The sequence below is a fragment of the Giraffa tippelskirchi genome, chromosome 3, assembly GCF_054371585.1.
Source record: "Giraffa tippelskirchi isolate mGirTip1 chromosome 3, T2T-mGirTip1v1.2.pri, whole genome shotgun sequence".
Classification (NCBI taxonomy): Eukaryota; Metazoa; Chordata; class Mammalia; order Artiodactyla; family Giraffidae; genus Giraffa; species Giraffa tippelskirchi.
The window spans coordinates 109,045,556-109,068,499 of record NC_137277.1 but is presented as its reverse complement, the minus strand read 5'-3'; the positions used below and the strand labels follow the sequence as shown (position 1 = coordinate 109,068,499).

At 38.0% G+C, this 22,944-nt stretch overlaps 1 protein-coding gene across 4 annotated transcripts in view; it reads left to right on the top strand.

Moving 5' to 3' along the window:
* The window catches only part of MBD5 (methyl-CpG binding domain protein 5), a 454,579-nt gene that overhangs the window by 286,364 nt on the left and 145,271 nt on the right, over window positions 1–22,944 (top strand). For all 4 annotated transcript variants that reach the window (XR_014079644.1, XM_081580531.1, XM_081580530.1 and 1 more), the window contains one exon: window positions 19,890–20,011. The gene's annotated coding sequence lies outside the window, so the exon portion shown is untranslated. The remainder of the gene's footprint in view (window positions 1–19,889; window positions 20,012–22,944) is intronic.

Sequence of the window (22,944 nt, the reverse complement as noted above, 5' to 3'; positions counted from 1 at the left end):
TAAGCAAGTCTATTGGTGCTATTTTTCTAACCACGTTTGCTCACTTCATCTCTCTGTGCCAAGTTTTGATAGTAATTCTTGCAGTATTTCAAACTTTTTCTTTATTATTATATTTGTTATGGTGATCTGTAATCAGTGATCTTTGATGTTACTGGTGTACTTGTTTTGAGACACCAAGACCATACCCGTATAAGATGCAGAAATTAATGTTGCGTGTGTTCTGACTGCTTCACTAATTGGCTGTTCCCCTATCTCCCTCTCCTTCAGTCTCCCTGTTCCCTAAGACAAAACAATATTGAAATTAGGCCAATTAATAACCCTACAGTGGCCTCTAAGTATTCAAGTGGAAGGAAGAGTTCCACATCTCTCCAATTTAAATCAAAAACTAGATTATTAAGCTTAGTGAGGAAGGCATGTCAAAAGTTGATATAGGTCAAAAACTAGACCTCTTGTGCCAAACAGTAAGCCAAGTTGTAAATGCAAATGAAAATCTATTGAAGAAAATTAAAAATGCTACTCCAGAGAACATCTGAATGACAAGAAAACAAAACAATCTTATTGCTGATTGGAAAAAATTTTAGTGGCTTGGATAGATCAAACCAGTCACAAGATTTCCTTAAGCCAAAGCCTAATCCAGATCAAGGCCTTAGTGCTTTTCATTTCTATGAAAGCTGAGAGTTGAGGAAGCTACAGAAGTTAAGTTTAAAGCTAACAGAGCTTGGTTCATGAGGTTTAAGGAAAGAACCTATCTCCATAACATAGCATCACAGTGCAAGGTGAAGCAGCAAGTGTTGATGTAGAAGCTGCAGCAAGTTATCCAGAAGATCTAGCTAAGATAATGAAGATTGATGCACTGTACAACAGATTTCCAGAGTAGCCTTATATTGAGATGCTGTTAAGGACTTCCATAGCTGGAGAGGAGAAGTCAGTGTCTGCCTTCAAAGATTCAAAATACAGACTGACCCTCCTGTTAGGGGCTAATGCAGCTTATGACTTTGAAGGCAGTGCTCATTTACCATTCTTGAAAATCCTAGGACCCTAATAATTGTGCTAAATCTACTCTGTTTGTGCTCTGTAAATAGAGCAACAAAGCCTAGATGACAACAGTCTGTTGATAACATGATTTACGGAATATTTTTAGCTCACTGTTGAGACCTACTGCTTAGGAAAAAGATTCCTTTCAAAATATTACTGCTCATTAACAATACACCTGTCACCCAAGAGCTTTGATGGAGATGTACAATGAGATTCATGTTATTTTCATGCCTGCTAACACAATATCCATTCTGTAGCTCCACAGATCAAGGAGTAATTTCAACTCTCAAGCCCTACCCCTTAAAAAATACATTTCATAAGGCTATAGCTGCCATAGACAGTGATTGCTCTGATGGGTCTGGGCAAAGTAAGCTGAAAACCTTCTGGGAAGGATTTACCAGTCCAAATGCCATTAAGAATATTTGTCATTCATGGGAAGAGGTCAGAATATCAACATTAACAGGAGCTTAAAAATTGATTCCAACTCTCATAGATAACTTTGAGAGGTTCAAGAGTTCAGTGGAGGAAATAACTGTGAGTGTGGTGGAAGCAGCAAAAGATCTAAAATTAGAAGTGGAACCTGAAGATTTAATTGAATTACAGTAATCTCATGATAAAATTTGAATGGATGAAGTTACTTTTTAGGGATAAACAAGAAAGTGGTTTCTTGAGTGAAATGGAATCTACTCATAATGAAGATGCTATGAAGATTGTTGAAAATAACAAAAAATCTAGGCTATTACATTGACTTGGTTGATGAAGCAATAGCATGGTTTAAGAGGATTGAATCCAGTTTTGAAAGAAGTTCTACTGTGGGTAAAATGCTATCAAACAGCATTGTGTGCTACAGAGAAATTTCGATTGAAAGTAAGAGTCACTCAATACATCAAACTTCATCATTGCTTCATTAGTTTAAGGAACTGCCGTGGTACTCCCTCAACTTTCAGCAACCACCACCCTGATCATTCAGCAGCCATCAACAGTGAGGCAAAATCTTCCACCAGCAAAATGATTATAACCCACTAAAGACTCAGAGGATGGTTAGTGTTTTTTAGCAATAAAGTTTTTTTTTCATTAAGGTATGCACGTCTTTTTTTTTTAGATATATGGCTAGTATACAATTAATAGACTAAAATATAACATAAAATAAATTTTTTATGCACTAAGAAAGCAGAATATTTGTGTGAGTTGTTTTGTTGAGAATAATATTTGCTTTATAGTGATGATGTGGAACTGAACCTGCAATATATCTAAAGTATGCCTGTACCTTCTCTTCTCACTTCAGTTAAAGTGCTGATCTTTCAAGAACTAATTCATATACTATGTTTTCCTGACAACTCTAGTCGGGACTCTGAATTTCTGTCATACTTAATGCCTATTATATATATGCGCTCAGTCACTCAGTCACTACCAAATCTTTGGGACCCCGTGGGCTGTAGCCTTCCAGGCTCCTCTGTCCATGAAATTTTCCAGGCTAGCATACTTGAAGTGGGTTGTCATTTTCTTCTCCAGGGAATCTTCCTAACCCCGGGATCAAACCAGCATCTCTTGCATCTCCTGTATTGGCAGGTGGATTCTTTATCACTGTGCCACCTTGGAAGCCCTAATGCTTATTATGCATCACGTATTTTTAAGATTCGTTCAACTATGTCTTATGCAGATTTTTTAGGTAAGAGTTCCACGTGCAAAGAAACAAAAAATAAAAGGGCATTTTGGGCAATGGACCTGGTATATACCAAGGTACTGGAATATGCAGTAACACAGAGTATTCCAGTAAATACTAAGTGGTTTATTATAGCTGGAATGTAGAATATATACTGGGAATGTGAGAAAAATAAGAATCAGATCACGATAGAATATGTAATTTATGCTATATCCCACTTGCCCAAGCCTTTACTGTAATTAATAGGAAGTCATCAAAGAAATCAGAATAGATTTATTGTATTAGTTAGAATCAACTTTGATGTAAATTCTCTAGGTTTTCTTGATTTTCTTAGATCTTATTTTTATATGCTTATAAAATTCTTATCATATTCATACCATGCAATCTTCTTTTCTTAACCTAGTATCTTTCCTATTCTCAATTAGTATAACACATATGTACATGCACATACATAGAGAGGAATTTTTCATTGCTTTAAAAGATGGGATTACATACACATACACACACACACACATACATACATACATACCTTCACCTTGCATTTCTCACCCTTCAATACATTGTAGAAATAGCTCTAATTTATTTTTTTTAAGACTGCAATATTGTGTTGTATGAGGTACAGAAGTTTATTTAACTATTCCCCTATTTGTAGACTTTCATCTTGTTTCCTCTTTCTTTATATTTTTTGTGAAGTATAGCTAAATTAAACTTTATGTTTATCTGACTAAATTTCACTATAGCTTAGGTTAAACCACCATAAACTCTTAAACAATTCGTGTAGTCTGGATATATAAGACAAAAGTAAACTTATTGTGATAATTTCTTCTGATACTAGCTCATATCCTCTGTTTGATACCAAATTGGTAAATATTTAGGAGTTGTTCCAAGTAGTAATATTGTAGTAATATAACATCATAAAGCTTGAAATAGACCCATTTGATGACTCAAAGTAGTAGTGATACCTTATATATTAAATGTAGGGAAATAACAATAATATTTTCCAAACTGAGATGTTAATAGGAATTTTATGACAGAAGTTTCCCATGGTCAGATTATTTGGGAAAATACACTGGGTTGAACTCGGTTCCTCAGATGTTTGCATTTCTCTAGGAGTATATTATTTCCATGAAATGCCATTGGTAAAGGGTGTTCTACATTATTCCAAGATAATATATAGACATCTGAATTGTGTTCAGACATATGGATAAATTCTCAAAGGCCATTTTGTGCACCATTTTGATAGACCTGTACTATGCTTGCCACAGTAGTACAGCTCTGGGAAAGATGACCCACTCAGATCACTGCTAATTTGTGTAGGTGTTATTCCCACTACTCCTCCCTATATTTAATACATCTATCAGTCAGTCGCAGAAACTTGAAATTCCAATGACACTGGATTATGAACATTGTAAGGCATACCCAGTACCTTTTTTACCTTCATACTTTTGCAGAGTTTTCCTGTTCTGTCTGCACATAATCCTCTGTCTCATTATATTTTTATATATTAAGATCTCAGTTTTCTTTAAGTGCTCCCTTGTTTTTGTAGCTTTCTTCAAGCTATCCAGTGGGAATTAAAACTACTCCTTATCTAATCTTCTAATACCACTTTACATTTCATTCAACAATTTAACTTCCTACCTTGTGATTCACACAGTTATTGTGTGTACACTATAGTAGATGTTAGCCATGAACTCTAGTTCCTGCTGTGGAGGAGCTCATAAACCAGCTGAGGAAGCAGATATATAAACAAATTTGTATAATGTAATGTGATATGTATTTATAATGGTACACAATACTATTGGTAAAATGATTGACATGAAAAACTGTGGACTAGAATGTTGGAACGTAAATTAGCTTCTATAACTAAGATTTTATTTCATTTAGAATTTCCAAGTCTAGAATGGAAGTGGAATGTTGTACTGAATATTGTACATAATTCTCTCTTCCACTAGCTTATATTTGCTCTGAGGACCTGGCCTATTTATTATTTATTTTGCTGTTTTCTATTATACTTGGCCAAAATGGAGATGGAGATGGAGCCAAAGATGGAGAAGCTTGATACAGTCAGCAAAAAAAAGACCGGGAGCTGAATGTGGCTCAGATCATGAACTCCTTATTGCTAAATTCAGACGTAAATTGAAGAAAATAGGGAAAACCACTAGACCATTCAGATATGACCTAAATCAAATCCCATGTGATTAAGCTGTGGAGGTGACAAATAGATTTAAGGGACTAGATCTGATAGACAGAGTGCCTGATGAACTATGGACAGAGGTTCGTGACATGTACAGGAGACAGGGATCAAGACCATCCCCATGGAAAAGAAATACAAAAGAGCAAAATGGCTGTCTGAGGAGGCCTTACAAATAGCTGTGAAAAGAAGAGAAATGAAAAACAAAGGAGAAAAGGAAAGATATTCCCATCTGAAGGCAGAGTTCCAAAGAATAGCAAGGAGAGATAAGAAAGCCTTCCTCAGCAATCAATGCAAAGAAATAGAGGAAAATAACAGAATGGGAAAGACTAGAGATCTCTTCAAGAAAATTAGAGATACCAAGGGAAGATTTCATGCAAAGATGGCCTCGATAAAGGACAGAAATGGTATGGACCTAACAGAAGCAAAAGATAATAAGAAGAGGTGGCAGGAATACACAGAAGAACTGTACAAAAAAGATCTTCACGACCCAGATAATCACGATAGTGGGATCACTCACCTAGAGCCAGACATCCTGGAATGTGAAGTCAAGTGGGCCTTAGAAAACATCACTACGAACAAAGCTAGTGGAGGTGATGGAATTCCAGCTGAGCTATTTCAAATCCTGAAAGATGATGCTGTGAAAGTGCTGCACTCAATATGCCAGCAAATCTGGAAAACAGAGCAGTTGCCACAGGACTGGAAAAGGTCAGTTTTCATTCCACTCCCAAAGAAAGGCAATACCAAAGAATGTTCAAACCACCGCACAATTGCACTAATCTCACATGCTAGTAAAGTAATGCTCAAAATTCTCCAAGCCAGGCTTCAGCAATACATGAACCGTAAACTTCCAGATGTTCAAGCTGGTTTTAGAAAAGGCAGAGGAACCAAAGATCAAATTGCCAACATCCGGTGGATCATATCATCGAAAAAGCAAGAGAGTTCCAGAAAAACATCTATTTCTGCTTTATCGACTATGCCAAAGCCTTTGATTGTGTGGATCACAATAAACTGTGGAAAATTATGAAAGAAATGGGAATACCAGACCACCTGACATGCTTCTTGAGAACCCTCTGTGCAGGTCAGGAAGCAACAGTTAGAATTGGGCCTAGAACAACAGACTGGTTCCAAATAGGAAAAGGAGCATGTCAAGGCTGCATTTTGTCACCCTGCTTATTTAACTTATATGCAGAGTACATCATGAGAAACACTGAGCTGGAAGAAACACAAGCTGGAATCAAGATTGCTGGGAGAAATATCATTAACCTCAGATATGCGGATGACACCACCCTTATGGCAGAAAGTGAAGAACTGAAAAGCCTCTTGATGAAAGTGAAAGAGGAGAGTGAAAAAGTTGGCTTAAAGCTCAACATTCAGAAAACTAAGATCATGGCATCTGGTCTCATCGCTTCATGGGAAATAGATGGGGAAACAGTGGAAACAGTGTCAGGCTTTATTTTTTGGGCTCCCAAATCTCTGCAGATGGTGACTGCAGCCATGAAATTAAAAGATGCTTACTCTTTGGAAGGACAGTTATGACCAACCTAGATAGCATATTAAAAAGCAGAGACATTACTTTGCCAACAAAGGTCCTTCTAGTCAAGGCTGTGGTTTTTCCAGTAGTCACGTATGGATGTGAGAGTTGGACTATAAAGAAAGCTGAGCGCCAAAGAAGTGATGCTTTTGAACTGTGGTGTTGGAGAAGACTTTTGAGAGTCCCTTGGACTGCAAGGAGATCCAACCAGTCCATCCTATAGGAGATCAGTCCTGGGTGTTCATTGGAAGGACTGATGTTGAAGCTAAAACTCCAATACTTGGCCACCTCATGCAAAGAGTTGACTCATTGGAAAAGACCCTGATGCTGGGAAGGATTGGGGGCAGGAGGAGAAGGGGACGACAGAGGATGAGATGGCTGGATGGCATCACCGACTCGATGGACATGGGTTTGGGTAAACTCCGGGAGTTGGTAATGGACAGGGAGGCCTGATGTGCTGCAATTCATGGGGTCGCAAAGAGTCGAACATGACTGAGCGACTGAACTGAACTGAACTGATTATAGTTGCACTCCTATAGAAATACAGAATACATTGAATATAGAGTTGAATTAATTTTTATAAGCTACTAGTTATTATAGTCAACAAAAGAGTCCAAAATTCAGTACTTTGATGCAAACTCAAAAATGGCAGAATGATCTCTGTTCATTTCCAAAGCAAACCATTCAGTATCATAGTAATCCAAGTCTGTGCCCTGTCCAGTCATGCTGAAGAAGCTGAAGTTGAACGGTTTTATGAAGACCTACTAGACCTTCTAGAACTAACACCGAAAAGAGTTGTCCTTTTTATTATAGGGGACTGGAACGCAAAGTTAGGAAGTCAAGAGATATCTGGAGTAACAGGCAAATTTGGCCTTGGAGTACAAAACAAAGCAGGGCAAAGACTAACAGAGTTTTGCCAAGAGAACGCACTGGTCATAGCAAACACCCTCTTCCAACAGCACAAGAGAAGACTCTACACATGGACATCACCAGATGGTCAACACCAAAATCAGATGATTATATTCTTTGCAGCCAAAGATGGTGAAGTTCTATACAGTCAGCAAAAACAAGGCTCAGAACTGACTGTGGCTCAGATCATGAACTTCTTATTGCAAAACTGAGACTTAAATTGAAGAAAGTAGGAAAAACCACTAGACCGTTCATGTATGAGCGAAATCAATTCCCTTACGATTATGTAGTGGACATGGAAAATAGATTCAAGTGATTAGATCTGATAGAGTGCCTGAAGAACTATGGACAGAGGTTCGTGATGTTGTACAGGAGGCAGTGATCAAGACCATCCCCAAGAAAAAAAAATGCAGAAAGTCAAAATGGTTGTCTGAGGAGGCCTTACAAATAGCTGAGAAAAGAAAAGACACAAAAGGCAAAGGAGAAAAGGAAAGATATACCCATTTGAATGCAGAGTTTCAAAGAATAGCAAGGAGAGATGAGAAAGCCTTCCTCAGTGTCACTGCAAAGAAATAGAGGAAAAACAATAGAATAGGAAAGACTAGAGATCTCTTCAAGAAAATTAGAGATACCAAAGGAACATTTCATGCAAAGATAGGCACAGTAAAGGACTGAAATTGTATGGACCTAACAGAAGCAGAAGATACTAAGAAGAGGTGGCAAGAATACACAGAACTATACAAAAATGATCTTCATGACCCAGATAACCATGATGGTGTGATCACTCACCTAAAGCCAGACATCCTGGAATGCAAAGTCAAATGGGCCTTAGAAAGCCTCACTACAAACAAGGCTAGTGGAGGTGATGGAATTCCAGCTGAGCTATTTCAAATCATGAAAGATGATGCTGTGAAAGTGCTGCACTCAATATGCCAGCAAATCTGGAAAACTCAGCAGTTGCCACAGGACTGGAAAAGGTCAGTTTTCATTCCAATCCCAAAGAAAGATAATGCCAAAGAATGTTCAAACTACCGCACAATTGGACTCATCTCACACACTAGCAAAGTAATGCTCAAAATTCTCCAAGACAGGCTTCAACAGTACATGAACCATGAACTTCCAGATATTCAAGCTGGATTTAGAAAAGGCAGAGCAACCAGAGAAAAAATTGCTGCTTCCAAATCAGGAAAAGAGTACGTTAAGGCTGTATATTTTCATCCTGCTTATTTAACTTATATGCAGAGTACATCATGCGAAATGCCGAGCTGGGTGAAGCACAAGCTGCAATCAAGATTGCTGGGAAAAGTATCAATAACCTCAGATATGCAGATGACACCACTCTTATGTCAGAAAGCAAAGAAGAAATAAAGAAACTCATGATGAAAGTGAAAGAGGAGCGTGAATAAGCTGGCTTAAAACTGAACATTCAGAAAACTAAGATCATGGCATCTGGTCCCATTACTTCATGGCAAATAGATGGGGAAACAATGGAAACAGTGACAGACTTGCTCCAAAATAACTGCCATGAAATTAAAAGATGCTCGCTCCTTGGAAGAAAAGTTATGACCAACCTAAACAGTATATTAAAAAACAGAGACATTACCAAAAAAATCCATCTAGTCAAAGCTATGGTTTTTCCACTAGTCATGTATGGATGTGAGAGTTGGACCATACAGAAAGCTGAGAGCTGAAGAATTGATGCTTTTGAACTGTGGTGTTGGAGAAGACTCTTGAAAGTCTCTTGGACTGCAAGGAGATCCAACCAGTCCATCCTAAAGGAGATCAGTCCTGGGTGTTCATTGGAAGGACTGATGTTGAAGCTGAAACTCCAGTACTTTGGTCAGCTGATGCAAAGAGCTGACTCATTTGAAGAGACGCTGATGCTGGGAAAGATTGAAGGTAGGAGGTGAAGGGGACAACAGAGAATGAGATGGTTGGATGGTATCACCAACTTGATGGACACGACCTTGAGTAAGCTCCAGCAGTTGGTGATAGACAGGGAAGCCTGGCGTGCTGTGGTCCATGGGTCGCAAAAAGTGAATTACAACTGAGCGACTTAATTGACTGAACTGACTGACCATACTGCTATCAAAAAAATATTAAGGAAGGTTAAATGGATATGACAACTGAGTAAAATGCATGACCCTTGACTAGATCTTGGAATCGGGGAAAGAAGACAGCTATAATTACTAAACAGTTGGGAAATTTAAAATACAGACTGAAAAACCTCTATTACATAATCCTTTTAAAATTAGGTGTATTAATCCTATAAAGAAAATTATTCATTTATGCATTTATATTTACCATAATTTGATAAGCTATTCAATGTGATAGGCCTGCAGATAACAAAAATTCTTGCAAGTAACAGACCCTAAAATACAATCTTGGCTTGGCCAAAGCAGTCAGGTGAAGGGTGATGAGGACCCCACCCACCATCTCAGTCTGGTAAGTTAGCAAAGTATCTAAGCCATCATCTGATACATTTGAGAGTCAGGCCATCTTTTTTCCAAAGTGTTTTCACTTCTAATGAAGGAGAAAAATTCAGATTGCTGGAGTCAATTGCTGCTTTATGAAGTTTCAATAAAGTTTGACAAAAAAGAGGGGCACATCAGGAAGCAGGGAAGGGAAAAAAACATATCTTTTCCAAAAGAGCTACTTTCTGTCTGTGGCTGACAATCAGATGATCTGGAGCTTGGCAGGACTGAAGAAGCCAAATTATACATGTTTTATAATTATCTTTTATTTATTTTTGAATAGGTTATTTGCACGACATAGAATTTGAGAGGTATACAAAGGCAGTGAAAAATTACCCTTCCAAGTCTTGTCCCACAGCTATCTATTTTCCTTCTTGAGAGGCAGTCCCTGCTACCATTCATGCATTCCTCCAGAAATGCTGAATGCGTCGCCCCATCTATATAGGTATTGACAGAATGCAGCAGGTTATACACTCTGTTCTATACCTTACTTTCTTTAGCTACTATGTTTTGTCAGTTGATCACTTGAGTACATACAGAGCTGCATTATTACGTATTTTTTTCATAAAGCTTATACAGTAAAAACTATGGCATACATGTATTATGTGAAGTCATGAAATGTATATATGACATTGTCTTTAATAACTAAAAATCATTGCATATATATATATATATATTAAGTAAGATAATGAAACAAACATAGTACATTGTCCAGCCCATGATTGGTGGGCCTGCTTACTTCCTCTAAAGGTTAATCTGTGTGCCCAGTTTTTGATTTGGAAATTTTGATAATCTTGTCCATGTCCTGACTCTTAACAGATTGAGCTCTGTAACATATGACTCTTAGTTATTGTTACCAGGGCAATAGAGTGCCAAACATCCCCCCATGCTGTGAAGAACTCAGGCCTGTGCCATAATAAAAGCATTCAATATAAAATAGATGATATATAAATAGCAATCTCTGAGCAATGTTACTCTGAGACTGAGTATAGGGATTGGTTATGGTAATTTCCCATTTCTTAAAATAGAAATTGTCTTTTTTTAAAAAAAGTATTTATCTCAAATCTAACAAATGTTAAAAAGAAGAAACTACTCAGTAGATAATAAAATTAGCAATGTTGATTTCTGGTTAAAGAAGGTAGAGTGAACATATATATTTAACTCCATCCCCTTTCAAAACCACATTAAAATACAACATAATATTAAATATTTTATTAAGAAGGATGAAACAAGAAGAGAAAAAGAGTAAGAGAAGAATGATAGTACCAAAGTGTGGAAACTAGACGGCAGAAGGTCTACAGCTAAATGACTTAGCAAATCCAAGCAAGTTGAATCTTAAAACCAGCGGTAGGTAAAGCCAGGAAACAATTCTGTTTGCATTATGGTTTCCAAGAAACTTAAGTATTAGTACCACCCAGACTTACAGAAGCAGGTTAAAGGGAAAAATAAGAGCAAGCCTGGTTGGAAGTCTATTTAATAAGACAGTCTCTTGCATTCTGGCTCTGTCATCTGCAACTGGACAAGTACCTTTCCACCTATCATCCTAGCAGAAGACAATGTTTATTCTTTGGTAAATCAGAAGGTGCCCAAATTGGGAAATTTGGAGAATTCTAGTTGGCAGAGTACTTTACTGAAAACAGACCAGACTGAGATTTTACACTCTTGCTATGAGACCCCAAGTCCTTACTATTTTGTTTGTAAAATGCTAGTAACGCTAGGCAGAAGATTGAAAGATTCTTTTTTGGAGAATCTTAACTGGATTAAAAAGATGGTTCTCAATAAATTGATATTGGAGGTTACTGAACAAAACAGCATAATCAGTTCTATGGAATCCACAGTCATCAAGCCCCAGTTATGTATTATCTATAATCCCTTTCTTACCTCCTTAAATGTGAGTTGTGGGAAATTAATAGATTAATCAAGAGTTAGAAATACAGTCATTTATTTAGAGATATTCTTCTTCATAAATGCCAAAAGAAATACCTAAAATCAGTTGAAAATGATTGCTTCTGGATATTGAGAAAATGGTGTAAAAAATGAGTCTATAGGACTACTTGATTTTTTAAACTATCTGCATGTGTAAATTCAAAACCAAACAGCGTGATATTAACATTAACAATGGTCTGTAGAAACTTAGCAACTAACATATATGCACTACCATGTATAAAATAGAAAGCTAGTGGGAAGCTGATAAAAGAACACAGAGAGCTCAGCTCAGTGCTCTGTGATGACCTAGAGGAGTGGGATGAGGTGGCGGGAGGGAGTTCAAGAGGAAGGGGATATATGTATACTTGGAGCTGATTCCAGTTTGTGACTCATCCAGCCCGGCATTTTCGATAATGTAGTCTGCATATTAATTAAATAAGAGAAGTGACAACATACAGCCTTATTGCACTCCATTCCCAATTTTGAACTAGTCAGTTGTTCATGAATCACAAGCTGGAATCACGGTTGCTAGGAGAAATATCAACAACCTCAGATATGCAGATGATATGACTCTAACGGAAGCAAGTGAAGAGGAACTAAAGAGCCTCTTGATGAGGGTGAAAGAAGAGAGTGAAAAAGCTGTCTTGAAACTCAACATTCAAAAACCGAAGATCGTGGCATCTAGTCCCATCACTTCGTGGCAAATAAAAGGGGAAAAGTAGAAGCAGTGACAGATTTTTTCCCCCCTTGGGCTCCCAAATCAGTGTGGACAGTGACTGCAGCCATGAAATTGAAAGATGCTTGCCCCTTGGAAGGAAAGCTATGACAAATCCAAATAGCTATTAAAAAGCAGAGACATCACTTTGGTGACAAGGTCTGTATAGTCAAAGCTATGGTTTTTTTTCAATAGTCATTTACAAATGTTAGAGTTGGACCAGAAACAAGGCTGTGCTGGCAGGCATGGCAGATGTTTTTCTGATGTAACACCTGCTTTCTAGAAACTTACCCAACAATTCATATGCCTTAACATTTAAGAATTTTAATTTGATTTTTTTTATTTTTAATTGAAGGGTAATTGCTTTACAATATTGTGCTATTTCTGTTGTACAACAACATGAATCAGCTACTGCTGTTGTTTAGTCACTAAGTTGTGTCCGACTTGTTGTGACCCCTTAGACTGTAGCAAGCCAGGCTCCTTTGTCCTCCACAGTCTCCCGGTTTGCTCAAATTCATGTTCACTGAGTCAGTGATGCTATCTAAGCATCTCATCCTGTTGCCTCCTTCTCCTTTAGCCTTTAGCCCTTCCCAGCCTCTGAGTCTTTTCTGATCAAAGTCAGCTCTTTGCGTCAGCTGTCCAGAGTATTAGAGCTTCAGCATCAGTCCTTCCAATGAATATTCAAGGTTGATTTCCTTTAGGATTGACTGGATTGATCTCCTTGCAGTCCAAGGGACTCTCAAGAGTCTTCTCCAGTCCTCATGATTTGAAAGCATAAATTCTTCGGTGCTCAGACTTCTTTCTAGTCTGATTCTCACATCTGTACATGACTACTGGAAAAATCATATCTTTGACTCTACAGACCTTTCTCAACAAAGGGATGTCTCTGCTTTTTAATACGCTGTCTAGATTAGTCATAGTTTTCCTTCCAAGGAGCAAGCATTTTTGAACTTCATGGCTGTAGTCACCATCCATGGTGATTTGGGAGCCTAAGAAAGTAAAATCTGTCACTGTTTCTACTTTTCCCCTTCTATTTGCCATGAAGCAATGGAATTGGATGCCATGATCTTAGTTTTTTGAATGCTGAGTTTCAAGCCAGCTTCTTCACTCTCCTCTTTCACCCTCATCAAGAGGCTCTTTAGTTGCTCTTCACTTTGTTCCGTTAGAGTGGTAACATCTACATATATGAGGTTGTTGATATTTCTCCTGACAATCTTGATTCCAGCTTGTGCTTCATACAGCCCGGCATTTCGCATGATGTACTCTGTATATAAGTTAATTAAACAAGGTGACAATATACAGCCTTGTCATATTCCTTTCCCAATTTTGAACAAGTTCTTCCATATCTGGTTCTAAATGTTGCTTCTTGACCTGCGTACAAGTATTTCAGGAGACAGGAAAGGTGGCCTGGTACTCCCATCTCTTTAAGAATTTTCCAAAGTTTGTTGTGATCCAAGGCTTCCCTGTTGGCTCATGTCAATAAAGAATTCACCTGAAGTGTGAGAGACCTGGGTTCGATCCCTAGGTTGGGAAGATCCCCTGGAGGAGGGCATAGCAACCCACTCCAATATTCTTGCTTGGAGAATCCCCATGGACAGAGGTGCCTGGTGGGCTGCAGTCCATGGGGTCGCAAAGAGTCAGACACTGAGTGACTAAGCACAAGGCTTCCCAGGTGGTGCTAGTGGCAAAGAATCCGCCTGCCAAAGCAGGAGATGCAAAAGATGCAGGTTCTATTCCTGGATTGGGAAGGTCCCCTGGAGAAGGGAATGCTGGCAATTTGATCTCTGGTTCCTCTACCATTTCTAAATCCAGCCTGTATTTCTGGAAGCTCTCTGTTCATGTACTGCTGAAGCCTAGCTTGAAGGATTTTGAGGATACTCTTGCTAGTGTGTGAAATGAGTAGTAAAGTAAAATCATTTTCATACTTATAAGTAAAACAACACCAACTAAAGAAAAATTGAAAAATGGTACCTAGTCCCTATAAAAGCCAATTTTATAAACTTGTAAAATAAAACTCTCTGAAATCAGAATAAAAATTAGAAATAAATATCACAGATGACCACAGAGGCTATGAAAATGCATTTGTTTTCTTAAAATACATCCATTTCTTCATGTCTATATCATTAATTTTACTGACAATTGCTCTCTTTCTGGCTAAAGCAAAAGTTTTAGCTCAACTCCTGTCTCATTTCTCAGAAATTAAGTGCATGCAGTTGAAACAAATGCTGCTTTGTGGTATCTGCTCCATCTGATACGGCCTTAGTCTTATATCTAGATTAGGCTTCTTTAGATAAAGGATTAGATAATTGGATAATAAGGATAATTTTGGTCTCATCTTTCATTATCAATATCTAAAAATAACAAGGACTATAATAATGAAACAATTATGAGCATGAATGTATACACTTTTTCATAATGGAAAATACCAAATACAAAACAAAAAATAAAACTGAGCTGTAAAGGCATTTTTTTGGAGAATGAAATTGCTGATATAAGTATACTATTATTTAATTAGAGACAAGTTATAATATCAGAGTCACTTGTAAGAGTTTAATACCAATTAAAATAGTATTCAATAAGTAGGAAACAATAAAATGTTTAAATTCCAGTCCAACAAAACCAACAACTCTTTTTAATAAACTAAAGTTACAGACTGGGACTATGAAGAATCTGGTACTTTAATAAATATACTTTAAGTCAGTTTTGTTGCTCAAATGGTTATCTTTGGAGGCTAGAAATGCTAGAATTGTTCAAAATATTTTTGGAATTTCTCTTTTGTAACTGCCTCTGCAATTAACTTTTCCACCACACAAGACCGCTTGTTTTTGACCCCAAAAGGCATACACAACTTCTGACCCACTAAACTAAGCTTAGTTTGAGATGACATTTAGTTGGTTTAAGAATTCAGATGAAACCAGTATGTGTGTGTAAAACATTTTTAGGAACAAAAGCAATTACATAAATATTTTGTGAACAGGCAGAACCCATGAAGTCAATATGTTCCAAAGTGCTTCTGGGAAAGAATGAAATAATAATAAAGATTTTAAAATGTTGTTTTTTGTCTTCCCCTATAATTAAATCTTAAACTAAGAATAAAATAGCAGTCTGAATATGCAGACATATAAAATTTCAGATTGTGAGAATGAATTTTTTAAACATTCAGTTCAGTTCAGTTGCTCAGTGGTGTCTGACTTTGCGACCCATGGACTGCAGCATGCCAGGCTTACCTGTCCAGCACCAACTCCCAGAGCTTGACTCAAACTCATGTCCATCGAGTTGGTGATGTCATCCAACCATCTCATCCTCTGTCGTCCCCTTCTTCCTGCCTTCAATCTTTCCCAGTATCAGGGTCTCTTCCAATGAGTCAGCTCTTCACATCGGGTGACCAAAGTATTGGGGTTTCAGCTTCAGCATCAGTCCTTCCAATGAATATTCAGGACTGATTTCTTTTAGGATGGACTAGTTGGATCTCCTTGCAGTCCAAGGGACTCTCAATAGTCTTCTACGACACCATAGTTCAGAAGCATCAATTCTTCAGCACTCAGCTTTCTTTATAGTCCAACTCTCACATCCATACATGACTACTGGAAAAACCATAGCTTTGACTAGATGGACCTTTGTTGGTAAAGTAATGTCTCTGCTTTTTAATATGCTGTCTAGGTTGGACATAACTTTTCTTCCAAGAAGCAAGCATCTTTTAATTTCATGGCTGCAGTCACCATCTGCAGTGATTTTGGAGCCCAAAGAATTAAAGTCTGTCACTGTTTCCATTGTTTCCCCATCTATTTGCCATGAAGTGATGGGACCAGATGCCATGATCTTAGTTTTCTGAATGTTGAGTTTTAAGCCAGCCTTTCCACTCTCTTTCACTTTCATCAAGAGGCTCTTTACTTCTTCTTTGCTTTCTGCTATAAGGGTGGTGTCATCTGCATATCTGAGGTTATTGATATTTCTCCCGGCAATCTTGATTCCAGCTTGTGCTTCATCCAGCCCAGCATTTCTCATGATGTACTCTGCATATAAGTTAAATAAGCAGGGTGACAATATACAGCCTTGACGTACTCCCTTCCCAATTTGGAACCAGTCTATTATTTCATGTCCAGTTCTAACTGTTGCTTCTTGACCTGTGTACAGATTTCTCAGGAGGCAGATCAAGTGGTCTGGTATTCCCATCTCTTGAATTTTCCAGAGTTTGTTGTGATCCACACAGTCAAAGATTTGGCATGTCAATAAAGCAGAAGTAGATGTTTTTCTAGAACTCGCTTGCTTTTTCAGTGATCCAAGGGATGTTGGCAATTTGATCTCTGGTTCCTCTGCCTTTTCTAAATCCAGCTTGAACATATGGAAGTTCATGATTCAGGTACTGTTGAAGCCTGTCTTGCAGAATTTGAGCATTACTTTGCTAGCGTGTGAGGTGAATGTATTCTTGCCACCTCTTCTTAATATCTTCTGCTTTTGTTAATAAAGACCATTCTGTTAATAAAGGACCATTTCTGTCCTTTATTGAGCCCATCTTTGCATGAAATGTTCCTTTGGTATCTCTAATTTTCTTGAAGAGATCTCCAGTCTTTCCCATTCTATTGTTTCCTGTATTTCTTTGCATTGATCACTGAGGAAGCCTTTCTTATCTCTCCTTGCTATCCTTTGGCACTCTGCACTCAGATGGGTATATCTTTTCTTTTCTCCTTTGCCTTTTGCATCTTTTCTTTCTCAGCTATTTGTAAGTTCTCCTCCAACAACCATTTTCCCTTTTTGTATTTCTTTTTCTTGGGGATGGTCTTGATCACTGCCTCCTGTACAGTGTCACAAACCTCTGTTTATAGTTCTTCAGGCACTATCATTCCAGGTTCCTATGCAATATTGCTCTTTACAGCATCAGACTTTACTTCCATCACCAGTCACATCCACAACTGGGTGGTGTTTTTGCTTTGGCTCCATCTCTTCATTCTTTCTGGAGTTATTTCTGCACTGATCTCCAGTAGCATATTGGGTACCTACTGACGTGGGAAGTTCATCTTTCAGTGTCCTATCTTTTTGCCTTTTCATACTGTTCATGGGGTTCTCAAGGCAAGAATAGTGAAGTGGTCTGCCATTCCCTTCTCCAGTAGACCACATTTTGTCAGAACTCTCCACCATGACCTGTCCGTCTTGGGTGGCCCTACACAGCATGGCTTATAGTTTCTTTGAGTTAGACAAGGCTGTGGTCCATGTGATCAGATTGGTTAGTTTTCTGTGCTCGTGGTTTTCATTCTGTCTGCCCTCTGATAGAGAATGATAAGAGGCTTATGGAAGCTTCCTGATGGGATAGACTGACTGTGGAGAAAACTGGGTCTTGTTCTGATGGGCGGGGCCATGCTCAGTAAATCTTTAATCCAATTTTCTGTTGATGGGCAGGGCTGTGTTCCCTCCCTGTTGTTTGACCTGAGGCTAATCTATGGTGGAGGTAATGAAGATAATGGTCTCATGCAGGCACTGCTGCACACAGTGCCCCTAACCCTGCAGCAGGCCAGCACCGACCTACACCTCCACCAAAGACTCCTGGATACTCACAGGCAAGTCTGAGTCAGTCTCTTGTGGGGTCACTGCTCCTTTCTCCTGGATCCTGGTGTGCACAAGGTTTTTTTTTTGTGCCCTCCAAGAGTGTGTTTCCTAGTCCTGTGTAAGTTCTTGCAGCTCTATGGTGAGGTTAATGGTGACCTCCTCCAAGAGGACTTATACCATACTCAGGTCTATTGCACCCAGAGCCCCTGCCCCTGCAACAGTCCACTGCTGACCCATACCTCCGCAGGAGACACTCAAACACAGTTCTGTCTCAGTCTCTGGTATCCCCACAAGAGACTGACCCAGACTTGCCTGTGTGTGTCCAGGAGTCTCCAGCTGAGACTTAGGTCAGCAGTGTCCTGCTGCTGGGTTGGGAGACTGAGTGTAGCAGTGCCTGCATGAGATCTTTTGAAGGAGGTCACCACTGTCTTTGTTACCTTCATCAGTATGGTATCATGTATTAATGAAACTGAGTTCAAAAACGTCTCTGAAAACAATTTCAGAGATGGATTTTCAAAACTTTTGTACAAAACCCATATAAAAAAAAAAATTTTTTTTAATGGGATTTCCCTGGAGGTCCAGTGATTAAGACTCCATACTTCCAATGCAGGGGACACAGGTTTCATTTCTGACTGGGAAAATGCTGGTATTAGAGCATCTCCCATAGAGGCATGGGTTGGCAGTAGCATGCAGTAGGGGTGGGGACACTGGCAGCCACAGTCCCAGAAGGCCCCCTCTTTAGCATCCTTTAATCCTAAAAAATATTAAAATTATCAGCCTTTTTATGTCATGTTGTTGACATCTTTTTTAAAAGTCTAGACAAATTGCAGAATGTCCCTTAATTAAAATTTTTCTGACTTTTTTTTTAAATTATTAGGTTCAAATTAAACATTCTTGACAAGAATGCTCCATTGGTAATGCTGTGCCTTCTCAAGATTTCATATCAAGTATAAGAAGAAATTGGTAACAAAGTAGAAAGGCACACTGCTGTGATTTGATAGACGGTCCAATTTGGGTTTTCAATTCTATTTTCTTTAATTTTACACTAACCAGGTAATTTCTAAGTGGTCTGTCCTTAAATAGATCAACTATCAGTAAATAATATTTTATCTAGTCCATTGGCTATCATTTTGAAAAATCAAAAAATTTCCCTTTTTAAATTTATCTGTTCCTGTGAGTTTGTTTGTAAGTTTGGGTAGCTCTGATAAAATCAAATTTCTGATTTGCAAATCTGAGGGCCAGGTCATAATAATATCCACTCAAAACTCTGAAATGAGAAATACTTGAGATGCTAACAGAAGTAAAATATCACTGACAGTAATATGTTCTGTAAATCAACCCCACCCATTTATTTATCTTTAAAATCACATAAATGATATATGGGCTTCCCAGGTAGCTCAGCTGGTAAAGAATCTGCCTGCAGTGTGGGAGACCAGGGTTCGATACCTGGGTTGCGAAGATCCCCTGGAGGAGGGCATGGCAACCCCTCCAGTATTCTTGCCTGGAGAATCCCGTGGACAGAGGAGTTTGGCGGGCTGTAGCCCATGGGGTCACAAAGAGTCAAACACGACTGAGCAACTAAGCACACACCTAGCACACAAATGGTATTTACTATTATTATTGTACCTGACAGTGTTGTATTTAAGAATGTTAATCTTTATAATAACCTTTCTACTTTGGTACTATAATTATCCCCTTTTACAGATGTGGAAACTGAGGCATGGGGTGGATAAATAGCTTTCCTAAGGGCATACAACCAATAAATGATACATCCAGCTGTTTCTCTTTGAGATCCCACTTGCAAACAGGCAGCCTATTGACCTGCAGTGTGTACTTAAGGATGATTTTCTTTTAGCCTCTGCTTTAAATAAATGTGTGTGTCTATGTTATTCCTGTTACAGAGAGAAGAGGTACTCCTTTATAGGGACTCATAAAGGCATAGAGCATCTAGAGATTTACTGCCTCCATTACGCTGCTGGGTCCCACAGCACATGTTATGTTTTTATCAGTTTCTCTCCACAAGGTAGGAATTGTTTTCTCTCCATGAATTCTTCACGTAATTACAGTTTTCTTGTCTATGAACTTAATTTTTATTAAATCTGAAAAGCACCTGACATCTATAGACTTAAATGCCACACATCTCCAAATAGTTAAGACATAAAAACACTTCTAAAATATATTTCTATTATAAAATTAATACCTGTTCATTGTAAAAAATAAAAGAAAAAGAAACAGAAAATGTATAATAATCCTACCATCTTGAGATAAGTGCTCTTTGTATTTTGTTTGCCTTTCTGAGTTTATTGATATATGTATATATTATTATATGTATTTTATATATAGTATACTATTGTATACACATATGTTATTATATGCACATATACATACATATTATGACTAGAAATAATAGGATATAAATGCTCTTTGGCTAGAATGCTTCTATGTTTTAATAATTTATTTATTTATTCATTTATTTATTTGTAGTTGCACTAGGTCTTCATTCTGTGCTCAACTTTAGTTGTAATAAGCAAGGGCTACTCTTTGTTGTGGTGCCTGGGCTTCTCATTGCAGTGGCTTATCTTGTTGCAGAACACAGGCTCTAGGTGCAGGCTTCTATATTTGCAACCCATGAACTCAGTAGTTGACAGTTTGTGACCTCTAGGGTTTGCAGACTTTAGTTACTGCAGCATGCATGATCAATAGTTATTGCTTATGGGCCCAGGAGTGTGTACGCTTCAGTAGTTGTGGCCCATGGCTCAGTGGTTGTGGCCCATGGGCTCAGTAGTTGAGGCTTACGGGCTCTAGAACGTGTCTCAGTAGTTATGGCATACGAGCTTTGTTGCTCCATGGCATGTGGGATTTTCTCAGACCAGGGATCAGACCAATGTCCCCTCATTGGCAGGTGGAGTCTAATCCTTGGTACCACCAGTGAACTCCTAGAATGCTTCTATTTTAATTTTTTAGTTTAATATTATATAGTTGATTTATGTTGTTGTGTTAGTTGCCAGTGTCCAGCAGAGTGGTTCAGTTATGCATATACCTATATTCATTCTTTTTCAGAATCTTTTCCCATATAGGTTATTACAGAACATTGAGTAGAATTTCTTGAACTATACAGTAGGTCCTTGTCAATTATCTATTTTATATATAGTACTGTGTATATGTCAATCCAAGTCTCCCACTGTATCCTTCGTCCCCTTTCCTTCCCCCTTAAGTTTATTTTCTACATCTGTAACTCTGTTTTGTAAATAAGTTAATTTGTATCATTTCTTTTAGATTCCACATATAAACGATGTTATACAATATTTGTCCTTTTCTGTCTGACTTATTTTACTCAGTATGACAATCTCTGAGCCCATCCATCTTTCTGCAAATGGCATTATTTTGTGCTTTTTTATGGCTAATATTTCATTGTACATATGTACCATGTCTCCTTTATCCATTCTTCTGTTGATGGACATTTAGGTTGCTTCCATGTCCTGGCTGTTGTAAGTAGTGCTGCAATGAAGATTGGGGTGCATGTATCTTGGAATTACGATTTTCTCCAGATACATGCCCAGGAGTGGAATTGCTGGATCATATGGTAATGAGGGTCACAAACAATTGACACGACTGAGAACCTAAACAACAACCAGTTTTTTAAGGACCTCTATATGTTCTACATAGTGGCTGTACCAATTTTCATTCCCACCAACAGTAAAAAAGGGTTCTCTTTTCTCCAGACCCTTTCCAGCATGCCTTGTTTGTAGGATTTTTGATGATGACCATTCTGACCAGTGTGAGGTCATATACCTCATTGTGTTTTGATTTGCAGTTCTCTGTTAATTGGTGATGTTGAGCATCTTTTCATATTCTTTTTGGCCATCTGTATTTCTTCTTTGAAGAAATATCTATTTACGTCTTCTGCCCATTTTTGGATTGAGGGTGGTTTTTTTGTTTGTTTTTTTGTAATTGCACTGCATGAGCTCATGTATGTTTTGGAGATTAATTCCTTTTTGGTTTGTCTTTTAGGGTTTTTCTCTTTTTTATGTTTTCCTTTGCTGTACAAAAGCTTTTAAGTTTAATTAGATCCCATTTATTTTATTTTTGGTTTCATTTTTATTATTTTAGGAGGTGAGACAGAAAAGATCTTGCTACAATTTATGTCAAAGAGTGTTCTGCCTATATTTTCCTCTGAGAGTTTTTTGTAACATTCAGCCTTACAATTAGGTCTTTAATCCATTTTGAGTCTACTTTTGTGTGTGGTATTAGGGTGTATTCTAATTTCATGTTAGCTATCCAGTTTTTCCAGCACCACTTCTTGAAGAGACTATCTTTTCTCCACTATATATTCTTAACCACCTTTGTCATAGATTATTTGACCATAGGTGGGTGTGTTTATCTCTGGGCTTTCTGTTCTTTTTCATTGATCTATACTTCTGTTTTTGTGCCAGTACCATACTGTCTTGATTACTGTGGCTTTGTAGTATAGTCCATAGTCAGAGAACTTCATGCCTCCAGCTCTGTTTTTCTTCCTCAAGATTGCTTTATCTATTTGGGGTGTTTTGTGTTTTCATGCAAAATAGTAAAATTTTTTGTTCTAGTTCTGTGAAAAATGCCATTGGTGACAGGGGTCCCATTGAATGTATAGATTGTCTTGGGTAGTATAGTCATTTAGATAATATTGATTCTTCCAATCCAAGAACATGGCATATCTCTCCCGTTTGTGTCATCTTTGATTTGTTTCCTCAGTGGCTTACAGTTTTCAGAGTACAGGTCTTAAGTAGGTTTCTTTCTACATATTTTAACTTTTTGATGCGATTGTAAATGGGATTGTTTACTTAATTTCTCTTTCTGCTCTTTTGTTGTTAGTGTACAGGAATGCAAGGGATTTCTGTGTATTAATTTTGTGTCCTGCGACTTTACCAGATTCATTGATTAGCACCAGTAGTTTTCTGGTAGCATCTTTAGGATTTT